Source organism: Mustela nivalis (assembly GCF_964662115.1).
Source record: "Mustela nivalis genome assembly, chromosome: 2".
Lineage (NCBI taxonomy): Eukaryota > Metazoa > Chordata > Mammalia > Carnivora > Mustelidae > Mustela > Mustela nivalis.
The window spans coordinates 151,826,916-151,847,787 of NC_139021.1; the positions used below are offsets into that span (position 1 = coordinate 151,826,916).

The 20,872-nt window shown below is 44.4% G+C and overlaps 1 long non-coding RNA gene across 1 annotated transcript in view; it reads left to right on the forward strand.

Moving 5' to 3' along the window:
- Positions 1-5,061: 5,061 nt before the first annotated feature.
- The window catches only part of LOC309860212, a 35,305-nt gene continuing 19,494 nt past the window's right edge, over positions 5,062-20,872 (forward strand). Inside the window, exon 1 of the long non-coding RNA XR_014309257.1 lies at positions 5,062-5,250. This is a non-coding gene — a long non-coding RNA (uncharacterized lncRNA). The remainder of the gene's footprint in view (positions 5,251-20,872) is intronic.

Here is a 20,872-nt window from a genome sequence, read left to right on the forward strand (position 1 = left end):
AGAGGACATGGGGTTCATTTTCCTGACACATGGAAAGTGTGGTTTGGAGGCCGAGCTGTCAGACCCAAATCACCTCCAGACCCGGCCTATGGCAAGCACGTTTCATCCCCGCGCAGGACTTGGGAAGCTTGGTCGATAGCCTCTTTACAGCTATTTGTATCCAAACAGGGGAGCCGCCGTGACAGGTTGGAATTCCTGTTGAAGAAGTGTGGCACCAAGCTTCCTTCCAGCCCATTTCCCAGGTAACAGGGTATGGAGAACGACCCCCACATTGTCATGCCTGCCAATGACGGAGCCCCTTGTCCAGCATTCAGATCAAGTTTATGAGGTGTCCCCCAGCTCTCACCAGGTAGCTCAAGAAAGAAGACCACCACCACATAACTTGGAGGCTCTCTGAGGGCAGGCTTCCTCTGTAAAAGGAGGGGGGTGAGGGCGCTCGGGGCTGCAGCCCTGTTCTTGGCCTCTCTTCGGGGAGAGACACAAAGAGGCCCCGTGGGGGTGAGGGGAAGCTCCACCCTCCCTTTCCCCACCCACAAATACTGGTTGCTGTATCCCCTCCAAATCTAAACATAATTGACTCACTTTTTGCTTCATGGAAGCGCAATCTGTATTCACAAAAGCTACTCAAATGTTGTCCCAAACATCAAAGATCGAAGTCCATGCATTTGTACTTGAACGCTAGTTCCAATTTTTTAAGGGAATCCCCCTCCCTAAGTTCACTCACTTTTAATTCATCTTTCCGGCTTGTGAGCAGAGTTCCCAGATCAGTCTTCATTCCTTATTGGGCTTTTCATGCACAATATTGGAGTACATTAAATGACCCTTGTGAGAAGTTCCAGGAAACTATGCCTTGCTGATTTATGGGCCTGCCTCCCAGAAACCCGAGTTTTAAGAAACCCTTGATGCTGACAGGCAGTGCAACATAGTGACTAAGTGCCTGGACTCCACAGTCAGAGTCCCTGGGCTTCAACACTGGTCCCACCATTTACACTTCATGTGACCTTGGGCAAGTGTCCTTGGTTTTCTTATATGTAAAGTAGGAAAAATGATAGTAATTCTGCAGAGGACAGTTGTGACAAGTAAGTTATCATGTGTAAAGTGCTTTACAATCGATGCCAGCCATTATTACTGCTTCCACAGAAAGAGTGCTGTTGGAGTGGGGTCCCAGGAGACCCAATGAAAAAACGCAAGATTTGCACGGATGCTCCTCATAGGGTCATGCTGTGTGCTGTGTCACCCATGTGGAGTGGGCATGACATGGTTCCACAGGAAAACCAAGTACGGTTTGTATTATTGGAGGAGTGGGTGTTTGCTAATGCTCAACACCCTGAAAGAGGCCATTTAGCTTGAGGAGTCCTGGCCCACTTAGCCAGAGGCAGACTAAGGAGACACAGTAAGCCCAGCAAAGACCCAGTGCAGATGGAGAGAGGCTGTCCCTTGGTGAAGTGGGCAGCAGGAATTTTGCACAATGTTCTTTGGGGGTTCGGCAGAGCTTAAATCTGTGCAGTAGCCAGCAGGGACAGCTAGAACAGTTAGGGATGAAGAATGTGCTTTACAAGCGAGCCTAGGGGAACGGCAGACAACTGGTGTGGTTCCCAGGTCAGGCAGGGGATTAGTTTACAGCCTGGATGATGAAAGAGGATTTAAATATGGTCTGTGCCGAGACATCTGCTTGGAAGAGGCTCTCGTGCTCACCAGAGGGGTGCAGCGCTAAGCCCCTCAGCCCTCGTCTGGGCTGTGAGCATGGCTTACTCCCAACCGCCTGTCCTCTCTGGAATCACCTGGGGGGAGCTACCTCGCTCAGCATCATGGCCCTTCCCAGGACAGCCTGATCCAGTGACCAGCCAACACAGAGTTACAAAGGCCTGGGCCTTGTGCCCCAGCTCAGGACAGCCCTGAAATTATCTTGTCTTCAGAAACTCCCCCCACCCCCTAAAGTCAGCTAAGTCTGCTCAGGATACTGCGCGGAGGCTTAACCCTTCACTCTGTCCAATCCTGCTTCTCGCCATAGATGTGGACCCCAAGAGCAGCCCCTCAGGGTTGCCTCCCATGGTAACCACCACCTCAGAATCTCCTTCCCTGCAGAGCCCTGATTTCCCCCCTCATGACCCACGCATCCCTCTCGTTTCCTAGCCTGTCATTTGGGGCCACGTGACAGGATCCTGGCCAATGGGAAGTAGGCTGAGTGGAGGGGCCCAGGGTCTCCCAGTGCCCTCAGAGGCCACACATGTGAGGGGGCACAGACACCACTTGGAGGAAACTTGCAAGTGTGGCAAATAAGACTTTGTCACATTAGAGCTCTGAGATTTTGGATTTGTTTTTGTGGGTGTATTTCCTTCCCTTTCCTTTTTTTTTTTTTTTTAAGATTTTATTTATTTATTTGACAGAGATTACAAGGAGGCAGAGAGGCAGGTAGAGAGAGAGAGAAAGGGTGAAGCAGGCTCCCTGCTGAGCAGAGAGCCCAATGCAGGGCTCAATCCCAGGACACTGAGATCATGACTTGAGCCGAAGGCAGAGGCCTTAACCCAGGTGCCACTGTATTTGTTTTCTTAACAAACCCTATCTTACCTTGTCTTAGCTAACATATCAGCCCTACTTCTTAAAAACTTTTCTAATTCCAGAGAGAGAAGGAACTACAAGTTAATATCCGAACACACTGTGAAATATTTGTTGCTTGTTTTACATCTACTTAAGTTAACCCTTAGAGAAGCATAACATAATTAGTCCCACATTGTAGATTTAGCTACTCTCAGTACTAATACTGCTAATGCATCCTTTTGTTGTGTTTATGAATTTTGCATATTCTCAGTGGCAGTATTTCTGGGGAATCCTTGTGTGTGTGTGTGTGTATTTCCCAGGGCCCAAGCTAAATAAACCATTTAGGCATTTTGACAAATAAATCTAACCCAAGCGCCTCCAACTGAGGATTACGGTCAATATTCTGGCGGCCTAAATAGAAAAACCAAGTAAATGTAAATAAATATATGTGCACATACTGATTGATTCTTTTAACCAGAATCTTTTAACTAACTAAGCAGCTCGTATGTGTATCATGGGCTTGGAAGCTTGCTACCTAGTAAAGTCTTCCTAGTCTCACGGCACTTATTGGTCAGTGGGAGAGGCAGACCTGTGCCCAACTGCCTTTGGGGTTCAGTGCAGTAAGGACGTGTCAGGGCGCACTGGGGGCCAGGGGGAAGGAGGGGATACTCAGCTCTGCCTGTGGAGGGCCAGGGAAGGCAGCAAACACACAGCTGACTCTTAAGCTACAACTTGATTGAAGAACTGGGGTTCATCTGGCCCATGAAGTGAGGTTGGGGAAGGAATTCCAGGCAGAGACCATAGAAACAGTGAGATGCATCTGGGACGCGACCCAGCTAGAGAGTTGACCTGGCAAGTGTGACAGGGCCATGGAAGGCAAGAGATGAGATCAGAAAGAAAGCACAGGCCAGATTCTGGGAGGTCGATATGCAATGCTGTGGGACTTGGCCTTTTCCATTTATTCTTTCTTTTATTGCCAAGTTTATTTGACCCGCTTAATTGTTGCTGTTCTGGGCTCTCATGCAGACACAATTTTATTCTGAGGGGTAGGGTTTGTGGAATCATAATCTTCAGGCATCATTAAAACTGATTTCCCATGGTTCATACCAGTAAAAATAAGATCCCAGCAGTACATCAGACAGTGGAATATTATTCAGTGCTAAAAAGAAATGAGCTATCAAACCGGGAAAAGACATGGAGGAAACTTAAATGCATATTACTAAGTGAAAGAAGCCAGTCTGAAAAGACTGCATACCATATGATTCCGACTACATGACATTCTGGAAAAGGCAAAACTATGGAGACAGCAAAAAGATCAGTGGTTGCCAGGGGCTGGATGTGGGGAGGGACAACTAGGATTTCTAGGGCAGTGAAACTACTCCATATGATACTATAATGATGGCTACATTGGTCCAAACTCACAGAAGATACACCGCCCAAAATGGTCCCTAGTGTAAACTGTGGACTTTGGCTGATTATGATGTGTCAGCATAGATTCATCAATTGTAACAAATGTTCTCTCTGGTTAGGAGGGTTAATGATGGGGGAGACTGTGCATGCGTGGTATCAGGAGGTGTACGGGCAATTTCTGTATCTTCCTCTCAATTTTGCTGTGTACCTAAAACTGCTCTAAGAAATAAACTATATTAATAAAAGAAAAAACCCTCTCCGAAGCACATGTCACAGAGCTATTCTCACCTGGTACCTGTCCTTGGCTCCACGAGGCAGAGTCCACCTCACACCTGCCCCTAGGAAGTTCAGGCCCAGCTGCCAAGTGGCTTTGAGGGGGAAAACACTTCTCTGCCCCTCCCGGTTCAGGCCTGCTTCCCAAACAGGAGGCAGTCCTGCTGCCCTCAAGAGCTACTCTCCTGCCTCTGTAGTAATAGCATCCCCATTCGTTTAGGGTGGCAAAGTGCCCAGGCAAGAGACTTTCTCAGCCCTCAGCCAGCTTTGGAACTGTTCAGGACACTTCAGAAACACTATTTAAAAGAGAATCAGCTGGGAGGCCTTTCCCTAAAACACATATACTCACACACACACACACTTTTTCCTTCCTTTTCCATTTTTCTTCTTTTGAGGCTCTGATGTAAATATGATTGCTGGAGCTCCAGCAGCCATCCTGTGACCCTAAGAACAGAAGTTGTTCACTAAGGTAAAGTAAGCAGAAAAATAGAAGGAAGCCCGAGTCCTTGGGGACCAAGGAGCTAGCCTAACAGCTCTGACTGCCAACTTCAAGATTTTATTTCAGAAAGAGAAACAACTGCATATGTGTTTAACCCATCTTCAATTGGGGGTTTAACCTAATCTTGATATAATTGGTTTTTCTTGGGATGATTGACAGGAGAGTTTCTCCTTTCTTAAGGAACGATCCCAACCCCTACCACTAGGGGGTGGCCTTGCCCTATATGCCTCAACCTAACAATTAAATATTTAAGAGTCCAACATCAGTACCGTTATGGAGAATTAGGTCTTAACAATTGCATGTGACAGCTATGGCCCAGTTAGACCTGAGCTGTGCCGGGCTCTGTCCAATTCCTCTAGCATGAGATTTGGATCTCGTGTTTTTCCTCTGTTTTCTCTGTCCAGATCCTCGGCTTCTAGAAACAATCCCTAGAACCAAACAGAACAGAGAAGCAAGTCTGACTCAACGGGAATGTAACAATTTTCTACTTCTAAATGGAAAAAGGAACTTCTAGTCCAAACACCATTCAGGTTGGTGATAACTTTACACTTTTCAACAAGGAGTAATGGGTAGATGCTTGCTTTACATTTGTGTAAATAAAGGTGATTGATTAACCAGCAGCTGGTAGTTCTAATAAGGAAGATTCTAGCCTAAAGGATTATTGAATCTCGACTTCCTGCGAGGTGGAAAACTGCCTGCAGCATTTAAGCGACTCTTTTTCAGTTTACATTCACGGAAGTTTCAAAAATCTCCAGGCAGAGCATTTTAGTCATTAATAATCTGTGAGGAGAGTAATTTATCTAACTCTCACTCTGGCTAAGGGCAAACTGCTTTCTCAAAATGAAAGTACAGTCCTCATGCTATAAAAAAACCCGCTCACGACTAACCAACAAAGGACCCTGTGGTGTGAGGGGTGGTTGCGACACCAAAGCCTTCTGACAGGTTCAGATCACATGGCCTTGCTGCCTCAGCACTGTCCTGGTCTAGCTCCAGCTTCACCCCAATACTGTTGGGTGAAGATGTGGGGGATTTCACTGGAGAACTAATAATGCTAAATATCTCCTCTCAATTTCCTTACTGGGCTGCTGTGTTCAGTACAAACAAGCAAAGAAAAAAATGTGTCTGCAGCGTTGAGAAATAGTCTCTTCATTCTCTCCCATCTCCGAGAAGATGTAGAAAGTCTTCATAGGTAATAAGATCAGTGATGGTTGTGCAATCTCAAAGCGGGAAGAAGGACTGAAACCCCCTGCTTCCTCACAGGCACAGAATCAGGTGTCTGCTTCCTTCGGGGATCCCCCAGGGGTTGGGTTGTGCAAAGAAACACACAGGATGCCCTATTACATTAGCAGGCTTGGTGCCATCTTTGGGACACACTCATACTAAAACATTATTCAGGGTTTATCTGAAATTCAAAGTTAATTGAGTGTTCTGGATTTTACCTGGCAATCCTACTTGGCGGGAAAGAATCTGCCCCTGGTGGGAGGCCAGGGGAGAGCAGTAAAAAAACGAGCAGATTCTAGAATCTATCAAGGGGACTGCCCCAGGGAATGTCACTGATTACAAACAAAACAGCCACAAACCACTGGGCCCGTGGGCAGGTTTCCCAGAGCAGCTGATGTCCTCTTGTGATGTATGTTTACAAAGTCTCAGATGCCCTCCTGCTCTGGGTATATTGAGAGCTCTGGGTATATTGAGTTGGGGGTGCTGAACACCTGGCTAGCCAACAACCACTGAGGAGGGGGCTTGAGATACCTACTCAAGCTCCTCGCCCCCGAGCTTACGTGTTCTGCACTTTCACATGTAGATCTATGTTGGGCTGGGATACCATGAGGTGTCTCCGTAGAGACAAAGCTGTTGGTTGTTACCAGGATGCCCAGCAACACTATTGTCTCAGAAGGCGACTTGTCCAAACTGTGAGATACGGAAAACGCTTGGTACCTGTTCCTTGAGTTTGCCCACTCTGCGGTGCTCCTTCCCCAGCTCTGTCTGGCATCTATTGTCCCAATGTCTGGCTTACTCAGAACACCCAATCAGAATCCACCTGCTGAAGAAATGTGAAGATATGTGGGCACCTTCTCCTGTGGGCCCAGCGAGGATGTAGGTGGGCAGTGCTCCATTTTCTGCCTTTTTGGTCTCCACATCACACTTTGCAGACATAAATACATGACCATATTGAACAGTGAGTCAGTCTCAGAAGGGAATTACAGGCAAGGATCCTTTCCTTCATTCGAATTCCCTTCTGGCATTGAGCCCTGCATCCAGTAAGGCCAAAGGTCTCACCACCTGTAAGTTTGCTGAGTTTCACAAGGAGGTACCTGAAGGCTTTGGTGTCTCTCTCTTGGTTGAGGTCCTCTGCCTGCTTCTCGCCCAGTGCTGCTTAGCTATCCCTCAGGTTGTAAGCCCTCCCAAGTACTTGGTTCCTTAGCTCTGGTCTGAATCTTCACCCATCTTCCCTACAAAATCCCATCCTTATCTACAGTAAGAGGTCTCCCTCCCTAGGTTCTTCTTTCCTTCTCATGCAGAATCCCAAGTCCCTTTTTCAGTCTAAAGTTGCAGAGCTGGATGGTCAGAGAGGTCTGTAGCCACCAAATCTGGAAGGAAGGGAGAAAGGAAGGAATGGAGGGAGGAGGGAAGGAAAGAGGGAAGAAAGGGAGGAAAAGAAAAAAAAAATCCCATCATCATCCTGGGGAGATGTGGATCCCTCTGGTCACAATTCCATCTCATTTCCCAGTAAGAGCTCCAGGCATGCCAGCACCTTTAATCATGGTCATGTTAAATTGGGCACATACACTATCTCAGGGATAATATGATCTGAATCCTCATTGGGAGAGACCTGTTTTTGCACTGGCAAGACAACCGAGCCCCGTTACTGTGCAGAACAGACTTCCCACTAGGAGCCAAACAGCATGGAGAAAGGAACAAGGCCACCGGTTAACAGATGCTCCTTGAAAGGCCAGGAAGAACTCCAGACTACTGGATTAAATTATTTAGCTTCAACCTGTCTCCTTTGGGAGAAAGGGAATGGAGTGAGTTTGGCTGGCAGTTCTTCCCAGTACTCAGACAGCAAATGTTCGCCAGGTCGTAACTGGGGACCTCGTTTTCTTTTTTCTTTAGAGCAGCTTCACGGACTTCAGTCTGCTTGAAATGACGAAGTCGTTGGTATAGCGAGGCTACTGTAAGATTAGAGAGAGATTAGTCACTCAGTGTTAATCTTATTATTTCTACCTCACTTCCTTTTTGATCAGAATTCACAGGGTCTAATTGTCCCACCTTCGGATCTGTCTTTGTTCTTTCTATGATTCTTCATCTCTAACCACTTGGTTTCCATGGTAGACTGGTTCTTGTCATAGATCTGGCTCTCTTGGACTTCCAGATCTTGACATGTACTGTCCTTTCCTGGAATAATCTTATCCCAGCCGCCCCCGCCCCCCATGCTTCTAACTTACTCGGCTCGACTCGGCTCGGCTCACCCTTCCCAATGATATTTCCCTCTCGAGGCCACCAGACGCCCTTGGCAGCGCTTCTCAAACTGGTCTGCCTAAGAATCTGGAGATTTAAAAAGCCTAGAGAGCCTTTTAAAAAAAGAGGTTCCTTCTTCGGTTCTCTGCCCCCTTCACCAAATTCTAACTCAGTAGGTCTGGGATGTGGGTAATTAAACAAGTCCCCAGGTAATTTTGATTCTGCAGGCCACACAGTAGGAACCACTACCCCCAGGCTACATTAAATCTCCCAGCTCTGTGGTTCTGGAGCTTTCTCCATACACGTTATCAAAAGGCATTATCCTTAATATCACCTTAATGTCTCTCTTCCAGGATAGGCTAAAACACAAGAAGGCAGATCTCATCCATATTATTGGTTGCTGCATCCGCATCGATCAGCACCTGTGTCTTGGGGGCTGGTTGCTAGTTTACCTCAGCCCCGGGGTCAGTAGCTTCTTCCCACAATTATTAATAACTAGGTTGCCTCAACGTCCCATTTCGCTCTTCTAGACTGGCTTCCGGCATCTGCGAAACAATTCCCTGCATTAAATCTCCTCTGGTTGCAACACCTAGGATGATTTCCATGTTCCTGATTATGCTGACCGTTATACATATTGGTTTAAAAAGCATCTCTTCGGGGCGCCTGGGTGGCTCAGTGGGTTAAGCCGCTGCCTTCAGCTTAGGTCATGATCTCAGGGTCCTGGGATCGAGCCCTACATCGGGCTCTCTGCTCAGCAGGGAGCCTGCTTCCCTTCCTCTCTTTCTCTGTCTGCCTCTCTGCCTACTTGTGATCTCTCTCTGTCAAAAATCTAAAAAAAAAAATAAAAAAAAAATAAAAAAAAAATAAAAAGCATCTCTTCAAATACATATGAGACTTAAGCATTCAGAGTCGTGTGAGTTCTCTCCATCACATTATTTTCCCTTTCTCATTAATGTTTCTTGTCGTCAGACACTGATTGAACTTCTCGTTTGTACCAGAGCCCATGCTTCCACCGTTGGTAAAAAGTAGAAAGAGACAGTGGGAATGGCGATGGGACACTTGAAGTGACTGAGATGGCAGAATGTTAAATGCTGTGGGAACCCCAGGGCAGGGCAGGGGACGCTAACCCCATCCAAGGCTGAGGAAACCGAGGAAGCCCTCCCCAGGCTGTCCTGCATGCACAATATTGTAGAAATACAGAAGAGGTAGAGACCAAGTAGAAGAAATGGAAGGCTTCATGGAAGAAGGGATGTTGCCTTGGATCTGGAAGGATGAACAGGAGCATGTGGGAGATCAGAATCCAGTGTTTCAATGAAAGAGAGTGCCGTGTGCCTCAGCATGGGGACATGGCATTCCTGGTGTGTGCTCAGGGACCTAGGCTACCAGGGAAATGGACTGGTTGGAAATGAGGTCCTTCAGGCCAATTATAAAGGACCTCGGGAGCCTGGTTGACAAGGACACATTTAGGCAACAGAGACCAACTGAAGGGTTTGAAGATGGGTAGAGGTTGATAAAACAGATTCACACTTGAGAACATTATGTCTGGAGAATAGAATTGAAGAGTAGAGACTGGCGGCAGCAGGGAGAGCAGTGACAAAGCTGAGGCAGAGGTTCGGGTGAAAGCTGATGAGAGTGTGTGACCCATGAGAAGCAGGTAGGGGTGGAGAGGAGCGAAGCAGTCCTGGGTCACTGGGCTGCATCCTCAAAACAGTTTCCGGTGAAATGCCAGAAAGCCTCCATTTGTTCCCAAAGGAAGCCTCAGAAATCTGCCTTTATTCATCTTTCTCAAAACTTTGCTGAAGTCTGTTTAACTGCTTTCAAATTCATACCCTAGCTGAGCAGGTTTTTTTTTTTTTTTTTTTTTTTTTTTTTTTTAGTCTTACCAAAGTCTTCTGAAAGGCATTCTGGGGAATAGGGAAAGGCTGTAAGGGAGAACGTGAGGACCCAAGCAGAGCGCGGGTCAACAGTCTAAGGATGTAGGGAAACCACATTCCGAAGAGGGAGAGGAAGGAAGCCTGGGGTAGAGAAGAGGAACAGACCTGAGTCTGAGAGAAGACACTGGGGGGACTTTTTTCTTCTTCTGACTGATGAGGGAGAGAGGAAAACTCTGGGAACAAACGATCAGGTGTTACAAAGGCAAACGCCTCTAGGAACCTGGCAGGTGAAATGAGTGAGGCAGGCTTGGCTGAAGAACATGGAGGCACATGGTCCATGCAAAGGGCAAATACCCACGAGCTCCAGCCAATTGTTGTCATGTGGAAATGCAGCGTTGCCAGATCTTGTGATTTGTCAGCAGAAGCCAGAAGTCTAGATATTCCTGTAAAAGTACCCACTATCTTTAATGTGGGCGACTAATTCACATTTTTTCTAAACACCATGCTGGCCAAGTAAAGCACACCATGGCTGCATTGGGCCCTTGGGTGGCCAATTTGTAACCTCTGATCTAGGGGGAATGGCAGGGTTGGTCGTTGAATAAATCCCACCAGCCAAGGCAGATATGCAGCCCATTTCTGCTAGAACATAAACAAGTCATGAGCCAACAGCATTTCAAAAAAAAAAAAAAAAAAAAAAAACAACTATTAAATCTACTGGCTAATTCTGGAAAGCTGATACAGAAACTGGTCTTGCTTTGGTAAGAAGAATCTTAAGATGCTGAAGTAGAAGGAAGGAAATCCGTAATCTCTGACATGGTCTCTAACACACCTTTAAAAAAATCAGAATTTAAGAGAATGACGCTTTGGAGGAGATCATGGTCTAATGTGTCTTTTAGGGCTTTAATGCTAACAATTATTGTTATTTCCATATATATCACAGACAGTATATAAAGAATTCCCATGAATCAGTAATAAGGCAATATCCCAACAGAACATGGATGAAGAATACTCACAGTTCACAGAAAAGGAAGTATTGGTCTTTCAACTGGAAAAAATGCTTTGTTTTACTTCACTTATTCATGTAAGAAATCCAAATTATGACCATGTCTTTGACCTATAGTAGTGGAAAAAGTTAAAAGGAAATTTGGATAACACTTCCATACACTGGTGGTGGAATTATATATTTCACCGTGGCTGCTAAGGAGAGCAGATCAGTGGGATCCATTGAAGTTTAAAAATATGTATACCTCTTGACCCCAACATTTCTAAATACAATAATATTAATTAATTACATGATTTTAGTCACACATTTGGGAAAGATATATAAACATATAAATATTCATTATAGCATTATTTATAATAGCAAAAAGTTGAAAACAAAGTGTCCATCAATATGGAAATAATGGACCATGAATGGGACACTGAAGCCCTATGCATACTGAAAGGGACACATCTGCATATTAAGGGAAAGAAGCACAGTTAAGTGTAAATTAGGGCCTGGGTGGCTTAGTTGGTTAAGCCTCTGCCTTTAGCTCAGGTCATGATCTCAGGGTCCTGGGATCAAGCCCTGCATCGGGCTTTCTGCTGAGCCGGGACCCTGCTTCTCCCTCTGTCTGCTGCTCTGCCCACTTGTGATCTCTCTCTCTGTCAAATAAATAAAATCTTTAAGAAAAAAATTGTAAATCGTATAATTATATTTGGGATTGTGTAAATATGTACTTATATATGTATAAAATGTCTTCAGAAAGTTCAAGAAGTATTTTTTTTAATTTAATTTTATTTTTTCAATGTCCCAAAGTTCATTTTTAATGCACCACACCCAGTGCTCCATGTAATACATGCCCTCCTTAATACCCACCGCAAGGCTCACCCACCCCCTCACCCCCACTCCCTTCCAAAACCCTTTGTTTGTTTCTCAGAGTCCACAGTCTCTCATGGTTCATCTCCCCTTCTGATTTCCCCTAATTCACTTTTCCTTTCCTTCTCCTAATGTCCCCCATGTTCCTCGTTATGCTCCACAAGTTAGTGATACCATATGATAATTGACTCTCTCTGCTTGACTTATTTTACTTAGCAGAATCTCCTCCAGTCCCGTCCATGTTGATACAAAAGTTGGGTATTCATCCTTTCTGATGGAAGTGTAATACTCCATTGTATGTATGAACCGTATCTTCTTTATCCATTTGTCATTTGAAGGGCATCTTGGCTCTTTCCACAGTTTGGCGATTATGGCCATTGCTGCTATGAACACTGGGGTACAGATGGTCCTTTTTTTCACTGCCTTTGTATCTTTGGGGTAAATACCCAGTAATGCAATAGCAGGGTCATAAGGTAGCTCTATTTTTAATTTCTTAAGGAATCTCCACACTTTTTTCCAAAGTGGCTGTACCAACTTGCATTCCCATCAACAGTATAAGAAGGTTCCCCTTTCTCCACATCCTCTCCAACACTTGAAGACATACAAGTGGCTAACAGACACATGAAAAAATATTCATCATCATTAGCCATCAGAGAAATTCAAATCAAAATCACATTGAGATACCATCCTACACTAGTTAGAATGGCCAAAATTAACAAGACAAGAAGTATCTTGTAAAAAGGGTTGCCTCTGGGGAGAGCACATTGAGTAGGAAGTAGAGATGGAGAGAATGAGCTTTGTGCTATATATTCTTTTGTATATGTTGAATTTTTGTTATATATATATGTATATATATATACACACACAAATAAATATTTAATGCATTATATACAATATAATATAATAATATGAATACTATAATGTATAAGATATATTACCTATTAAAAGCAATTTTTTTCAAAAAGTCTTACTAACTTAAAAAAAAAAAATCACTAACACTGTCAATCCTCTCAAAGATTTCTTAATGCTTTTGAATCCCAAGACCAAACTTTGGCTTCAAAGTACTAGCAACCTTACCACAGCTTTGGCTATCAAAATAATTGTAGTTATTTTTCTTCTGCTATCTCAGATTCAGATCCAAATCATTAGCTTTTCTATCCAGCATGCTGGTGGAAGTACATCCAAACCCACAAATGTGAAAAAAAAAAATGAGATGTGGAAGTAGGAGTCATCTCTGTAGAAGTTCTGCATAGTTCCCTCACAGGAGTCCGGATGACTCCCAAGCTTTTTTCTGAACCATTTCTCTGAGGGAAATGAAACGATAAGGCAGCCATTTAAGCCACAAGTTGAGCCTGGGTTCTGGTGGACTAGAAGGAAAAAATTCAGTGAACTCTTATGTTTCCACTATGTAGGAGCACAGACTATCTTTCTCAGGCAGACATGGGAACATACAGAGGACTCAGAAATCCCATTAAGTTTCAGAGTCCACTGCCAATAAATTAATAAAAATGGAAGCAAGGTTATTTTTTTGTTTTACAGCATTCTCAAGAGAGTACAGAAAGAAACTCTTAGAAGAATTCAGATCAGTGAGTAAACCATTAATGATTCTCCACCAAATCCCCGAATATATTTTAAGCACCTACTAAGTGCTAGTTCAGTAGGCTGGGCACCATGGTAGGGCTATAGGGCTATATCTAATTCAGTGCTTCCCAAAGTCTCCTCTGAAAGGAATTCTGGGAAATATTAATATTGTTTCAAGACAAGAAAGATTTTCTCAACAGTTAAGCATCAGCAAATTAGCAAGGAAACAAATCGAAGATAAAATCCAAGTTTCGGCAGTACAGGATTTTTAGATCTTTTAATATATTGATATGCAATGTGAAGTTCTAGAGAGGGGCACAGTATGCAGCTTTCCCCCCAAAAAATTATTTGAATATTACGAGATTTTTGGTTTGAGCAGCTGGAGGAACTAATATTTTTGCAACTTATGTAGGAAAGCAATAGCCCAAATGCAGAGAGAAACATAAATACGTATGTGGAAAGTTAAACAGCAAAATAAAAATTTCATAGCAAAATAAAAATTTCATAACATAAGCAGGGGTTAAGTGCCCAAAAGTTCAGCATAAATGCAATAAATGGCCTCAAATCCAAAAAGGAAAAGGTAATGGTGACTCAGAGTCAGAAAAGCTGTGGGGAACTAAGGAGCTAAACCTCCAAGAAGGGAGATACTGGTCAAGAAAGAGAAGAAGCTGTAAGGGATAGAGCTGTTTGGAGAAGGGAGGAGACCAAGGTGACTAGAGCAGAGGGTTCATTACAGAGGAAAGGGAGAGATGTCCAGGTAGGACTGGACTGGAAAGGGCTTTGACTGACTGGCTAAGTCATCTGAACCTTGTCTTGACCATACGGAGCCTAGAAAAGCCTCTAAGCAGGACACTGGAATGTTCCAGATGATCTTCTAAGGCAATTACCCTGGTGCTCATTTGCAGAGAGAATTGGGGGTGGGGAGAATGGCACAGGAAGGCAAGGAAATGGGGGCCAGAAGCTGACTGTAGAATGAAGATGTGGAGCAGGGTCAGCGCACAGACTACAAAAGGCGTTTTCAACGAGGAAGTGCTAGAACATGAAAATTATATACAAGGGTATCCATGAGCGGCAAGGGGTTTGGAGTCTGGGTGGTGAGAATGGTACCGTTCATGTGGGTAGGACAATTTGGGGGGTATCAAGTTACACTGTGCTCCGTGAGTTTTTCCTAACCCACCTCCAACCCCCATTGATTGCACAAAAGTAAGTAGGCTTTTCATACTTCTTTGCCTGAAAGACAATTGCCTGAAATGCTGTTACCCCTCCTTTTCGTTTATAAAGCCAAACCTCACAAAAGTTTGGGGATCCTAGAATGATGAACCATAATAACAGGAACTCCTCCCAAGGTCAGAGAGAAGGAGGGCAGCAGCCGTGGATCCCAAGAGTGATGGTCTGACCAATGTATATACCCTGGAAGCCGTGACTGTAATAAAATGAACATATCCCTTAAGCTGTCCTCGTGCTCCTTTGTAAGCCCTTTTTACCTCCCTCCCTCCTCCGCCCCCTTTCTGAGGCAACTAACTAACTGATCTGCTTTCAGCCCCTGTTAATTCTTTTCCAGTTTATAGCAGTGTAGGTACATAAATAGAATACCGTAATTTTTTTTTTCATTCGGCATGATCGTATGGCTATCCATCTATGTAGTTGTATCCGTATTCATCCTTCTGCACTGCCAGGTAGTGTTTCATTATATTGGATATACCACCATTTGTTTATCATTTACCTGTCAGTGAACTTCTGGGTTAAGATCTGAAAATTCTTTACGAATCCTGCATAGAGGCTGTTTCTTAGACATGTGATTTCCAAATGTTTTCTTCCAGCCTCTGGCTTCTTTTTTCACTTGCCTTAGTATTGTCATTCAAGGAACAGTTCTCCATTTTGATGAATCCAACGTATCAATCTCTTTTTTTGTGGACTGTGTTTCTAGTGATGTAAGAAATCCCAGGTCATGGAGATGTGATCCTATGTTTTTTTCCTAAAATTTCTACAGTTTTAGGTTTTATATTTAGGTCTATAATCCATTTTTTTAAAAAAATATTTTATTTGAGGGAAATGGGGGGGAAGAGGAAGAGGGACAAGCAGACCACCCCACTGAGCACTGAACATGGAAGCCTGACAGGGGCACTCAATCCTGGGACCCTGAGATCATGATCTGAGCCAAAGTCAGATGCTTAACCAAAGGGGCCACCCAGGCTCCCCCAATCCATTTTTCAAAGTTTATTTTTATATATGGTATAAGCTATAGACTGAAGAGGTATTTTTTTTTTTAGTCTTTTTTAGTTCTTTTTTAATTTTAATTTTTTTGTATACAAATATCCAACTGTTGTAGCACCATGTGTTGTACCTCTGTCGAACATCAATTACTATATTACGGGCAGGTCTATTTGTGGATTTTCTATTCTGTTTATTATTTGCCTATCTTTATGTCGATACAGCATATCTTGATTCCTGTAACTTTAGAATAAGTTTTGAGATCAGGTGGTAGAAGTCCTCCAGCTTAATTCTTTTATTTATTTATTTTTTTAAAGATTTTGTTTATTTGGGAGACAGAGTTGGTGAGAGATAGGGCATAAGCAGGGGAGAGAGGGAGAAGCAGGCTCCCTACTGAGCAGGGAGCCCAACACAGGATCATCCCAGGACTCTGGGATAATGACCTGAGTGGAAGGCAGACACTGACTGAGCCATGCAGGTGTCCCTCTTTTTTTTTTTTTTTTTTTTTTCTTTTTTAAGGTAGTTTGGCAATTCTAAGTTTTTGGCATTTCCCTGTGAATTTTGGAATCAGCTTGTCAGTTTCTACAAAAATAAAAACCAACTATAATTTCAACTGGACTGCCTTGAATCTATAGGTATATCTGGAGAGAACGGACAACAATGTTGATTCATCTGGCTCCACATCCAATGTGGAGCATTGTGGAGCCTATTATTTAGGCTCTCTTTAGTGATTTTCAGCAATATTTTGTAGTTTTCAGTGTACATACTTTGAACATCTTTGGTCAGATCTATCATTAAGTATCCCATATTTTTGATGCTATTGTAAATGGTTTTGTTTTGGAATTTCAAAAGTCTAATTGTTCATGTAACATTGTTAAACTCACTTATTAATTCCAGTAGCCTTTGTAATAGAAATTTCTACATACATAGTCATATCATCTATGAATATTTATTTCTTCCTTTATCTAGATGCTGTGTATTTCTTTTTCTTGCTTTACGGCTCTGTCTAGAACCCCCAGTAACAATGTATTCTGGATCTTTCATGTGATAATCAGTCAGATACAAGCACAGAGAAAACACAGGAGAGACTCAGAAAAACAGAAGTTTATTATACTCCCAAGTCCTAGTAACAGAAGGCATGGCTCACCATGCAAGGTCCCTTGAGAAGCCTCAGGTGGTCAGGAGACTGAAAGCAGGAGCAAGGAGGAAGAGGCAAGAGTCTTTATGAGGTTTTCTGTGGGAAAGACAAGGCAGAGGAGGGTGAACAGTTTAGAACTGGCTAGTTTGAACAATTCCAGGAAGTTCTGGGTTATAGGGATGGTCTCTGGTTGCCTGGCACACGGCCCTGGGATGATTAAGGCAGAGGAAGATTTCTTTCTGGGGAGCTTGGGCCAGATAGAGGAGGTTTGGCTCTAGATTGGCTAGTTTGCATATAAATGCATGCCTTCAGCTGAGCCCTTTGTTATCTCTAAGAATCGCCTAGTTCCTGAAGCAGCAGTCCCTCCCTAGCCAGACTCCTTTTTCTTTTACCTTTTAATTTTATTTATTTATTTATTTAATTTATTATTTGACAGAGAGAGCCCAATGAGAGAGGGAACACAAGCAGGGAGAGTGAGAGAGGAAGAAGCAGGCTCCTTTGAGCAGGGAGCCCAATGCAGGGCTAGATCCCAGTATCCCAGGATCCTGACCTCAGCTGAAGGCAGACACCTAACAAGTGAGCCACCCAGGCGCACCTACCTTTTAATCTTAAAGATAGGGAAACATTATAGTGTACAGAATATATTATATACATTAGATATATAATGTGCAGAACATATACATTACATTTACATGTTACATATTATGCATAATTATTATATTTGTATTATTTACATTGTGTGTATTTGTATTATATACAAATTCTGTATACAGAGTACAGGGTTGAACAGACGTGGTGAAGTGGACGTCCTTGCTTTGTTCCTGGTCTTATGGGTTGAGAGCGTCATGTGCTCAGACAGGGAAAGCAAACAGACAGAGCAGCCATTAGACCCAGTGACGGAGAGATGGCTGATGTCCTTGTAGTGCAAGTTCAGTAGAACTGTGAAAACAGAAGCCCACTTCAGATGCTTCCTGAGAAAGCATGGATTAAGAGGTCTCTGAATATAGATCATTCTAAGGGTTCCGCTGTGAAAAGTAAAGAAATCCATGCAGTGGTTTGAGAGGGGCACCCTGAGGAATAAGTAGGTTTTACTGACAGGAAACACTAAGGTGTATGTTTAATAGTAACCATTTCTCCATCCTCAAATATTACTATTGTGAAACATTTGTCACAATTCCAAAACTTTATTTTTGGAGAGATGAATCACTGAATTCACTCGCCTAGTGCAAAAATAAAGAAATCCTTATTTAAAATGTAAATGTTAAAAGTAATAAATGTTTTCAGATCCCAAATAGAAGTAGAAAAATTATGATTTTTTTTTTCTAAAATTAAGCATTCTAGCAATTGGCTCCTTTTTACTTAACAACTGCTAATGCAAAGGAGGAAGGGAACTGGGCGTTGGGTGTGAAAGTCATGGAGACAGAAGTGTGTGAGATCAGCTCAGCAAATGGCCCAGTGCATGGGGAACTAGGCCCCTCTGAGCCCAACCTTTGGGAGCTTCTGCTGCCATGTTATCTGGTGGTTGGAGGAAGCCTGTCTGCTCGCCGCTTTCTACAGCTCACTGTCCTTCTATCTCTCTAGTATGCCTTGTGCACAAGACATTTGTAATAAAGCCCTAAGAAAATAATGCACAGAAAATGATAGAAATTTGTGTGAGGGATGCCAGTTTGGTTTGGAGCAATCTACTGGACTAAAGGCAAGAAAAATAATCCAGATTAACGGCAGATAGAGTCTTTTCCTATTCCTGTGTTTAAAGTAGAACGATGAGATGATTTAAAAACAGCAACAACACCACCACCAACAATAAAACTGGAACAGGTGGAGTGGGACAGAGGAGAGAATTAAGAGCTACTCATTTATAAAACCTGCCACTCGGGGTATGGTCCGTGGACCAGCAGCCTCAACACCCTTGGGGACCAGAAGCAGAATCTCAGGTCCCACCCCAGACCCTCTAACTGCGAATGTGCACTGCCAGGTAGCCTGTCTGCCCACTAAAGTCTGAGAAAGACTGCTTTCAAAAACATTCGTCCCTCCTTGTTAGCTTGAGACATTCTTTGGGGTTCAGACAGTTGAGAGGCAAACGAGCCTGCTTGGAAGGAATCATCAGTAGTTTATAAACGAGACATCGGTCAGGGATTCGTCAATACAGATTTGAGAAGGAGTTTTTGAGAGAACAGGGAGCTGGAGGTTAGGGAAACTGAGTAAGAGGCTAAATGTGAGAACCACACATAAGTCCAGGCAGGCAGAATCAGTGGCCTGAGGAGATCAAATTTATTTAGGGCTGAAAGACTGAACCCAGAATAAGGAGTTTGGCCTTAGCCACCGCCTGGAAGTTTTCTGGATATTTAAGCAAGGAGAGTTTGAGCAAGGCGGAAGGTTGGAAAAGGAAGCAGCAAGCAGTGGGGAGTGCTTGGCTTGAGCCCAGAGCCAAGTGGTGGACATGCTCTGTACCCAGCTCACGGGGTCTTCCCTTTCATACAAGAACCCCCGTCATAGGGTTGGCGTTACTGGACCGTCCTTAGATGGACTGCCTCTTAAAAAAACAACAACAACAAAAAAACTAGACCAGGGTACAATTTTCAGGAACAATCTTCACTGGAAAGTCTTAATCCTCCCAGACTGCAGAAGACAGTTACTCCCTGTAAGTCCAGAGGTGTGGAGAACTTGGCTGGCAGGAGGCTCTTTGGGGACTGGCGATGGAAGCTGGTGGGAGGCACCTCCCTTTGTGACAGATGTGCATGGCGATGGCCCAGGTCATCGTCCAGCCCCTCCCTTCCTGACCCAGCCCCTGTGCCCCCGCAGCTCTAGCTTGCCCCTCTAACCAGACACAGCTGGACTCTCTAGACTCCTCGTTCTCAGATGTTCGGGATCATCAGGAGCACGTGGGAACTCGAGTATAAAATGCTAACTCCCGCCCTCCCCTCGTCAAGGCTCCGAGGGATTCTGGTAGGGGAGGTCTGAGGTAGGATCCAGAAAATGCTTTAGGAACCAATGCCAGAAAGGGGTTCTGCTGCAGATGTTCTCAGACTAGCTTTTCAAGAGCATCGCTTAACACCCTCCTGCTGCTGCGCTCTGTCTGTGTTCAAGGAGCTTTGCAGATCTGGGTGGGGGTGGCGGCAGGGTTCGGGGACTCAGGCGTGGGTTGGATCCTCTGCCAGGGCCATCCTGCTTCTCCCTCCCCGCTGACGGTATGCAGGCCAAGCTCTCCTATCTGCCCCCACCCCCACCCGCCGTCTCAGTGACTGGAGGACAGGGCCCCCCACCGTCAGTACCTCTTCCGCCTTACCAGCTCTCCTCTCTAAACGCTCCCAAACACGCTCTCTTTCTGGCAGTCTCCAATTCCACTTTGGAATTCCCTCAATTCCAGCCAGCTTTGACCCTTCTCTTCTAAGGCTTCTCTAGGTCTCCAATTACTTCTTCAAGGGCATATTCAACGGCATCTTTCTACTCCCCACCCCTCCTTGGCCTCCCAGCTGCATCTGCCACTGCCAATCACCCTCTCCTCTGAACTTTCTAGTTCTGCTGGGCTGGCCATTTCAAGGCTACGCTACACTTTGCCTTTTCACCTAATCAATGAGCACCCCCCCCATGTGAACAGATCTCAGGATAGCGCAGGCTTTTGTACTTGTCACTGCTTCCTATGTTTCCTTTAATCTCCTGAGCATTTAGGGGGAGTCTAAAAAAGGAACCTTCTCCGTAATCGGTTGCCTTACTTGAGAATATTCAGACCAAGGCTCCCAGTTAAGACCCACTTCTAATTTTCAGCATCCAGTGCCGCATGAAAATGAAGGTCCCCTTATTTTATAAAGCACGAAGAAATACTTCCATTCAAGCCATGCATGAGGCCCTGGGGCGGGGGAGGGGGGAGGCTCTTCACAGCCTGGAGCACTATGCAAGAGCATAGGCCGTGCACTCAGGGCTTGGGATGCAGACCGGGCTTCCAGGTGCCCTGGCCTGTTAGCCCAGAGACCACCTGGACCAGGTACGGGACTGGGAACTTGGTAATTATTCAGATAAAATCAGAGTGTGCG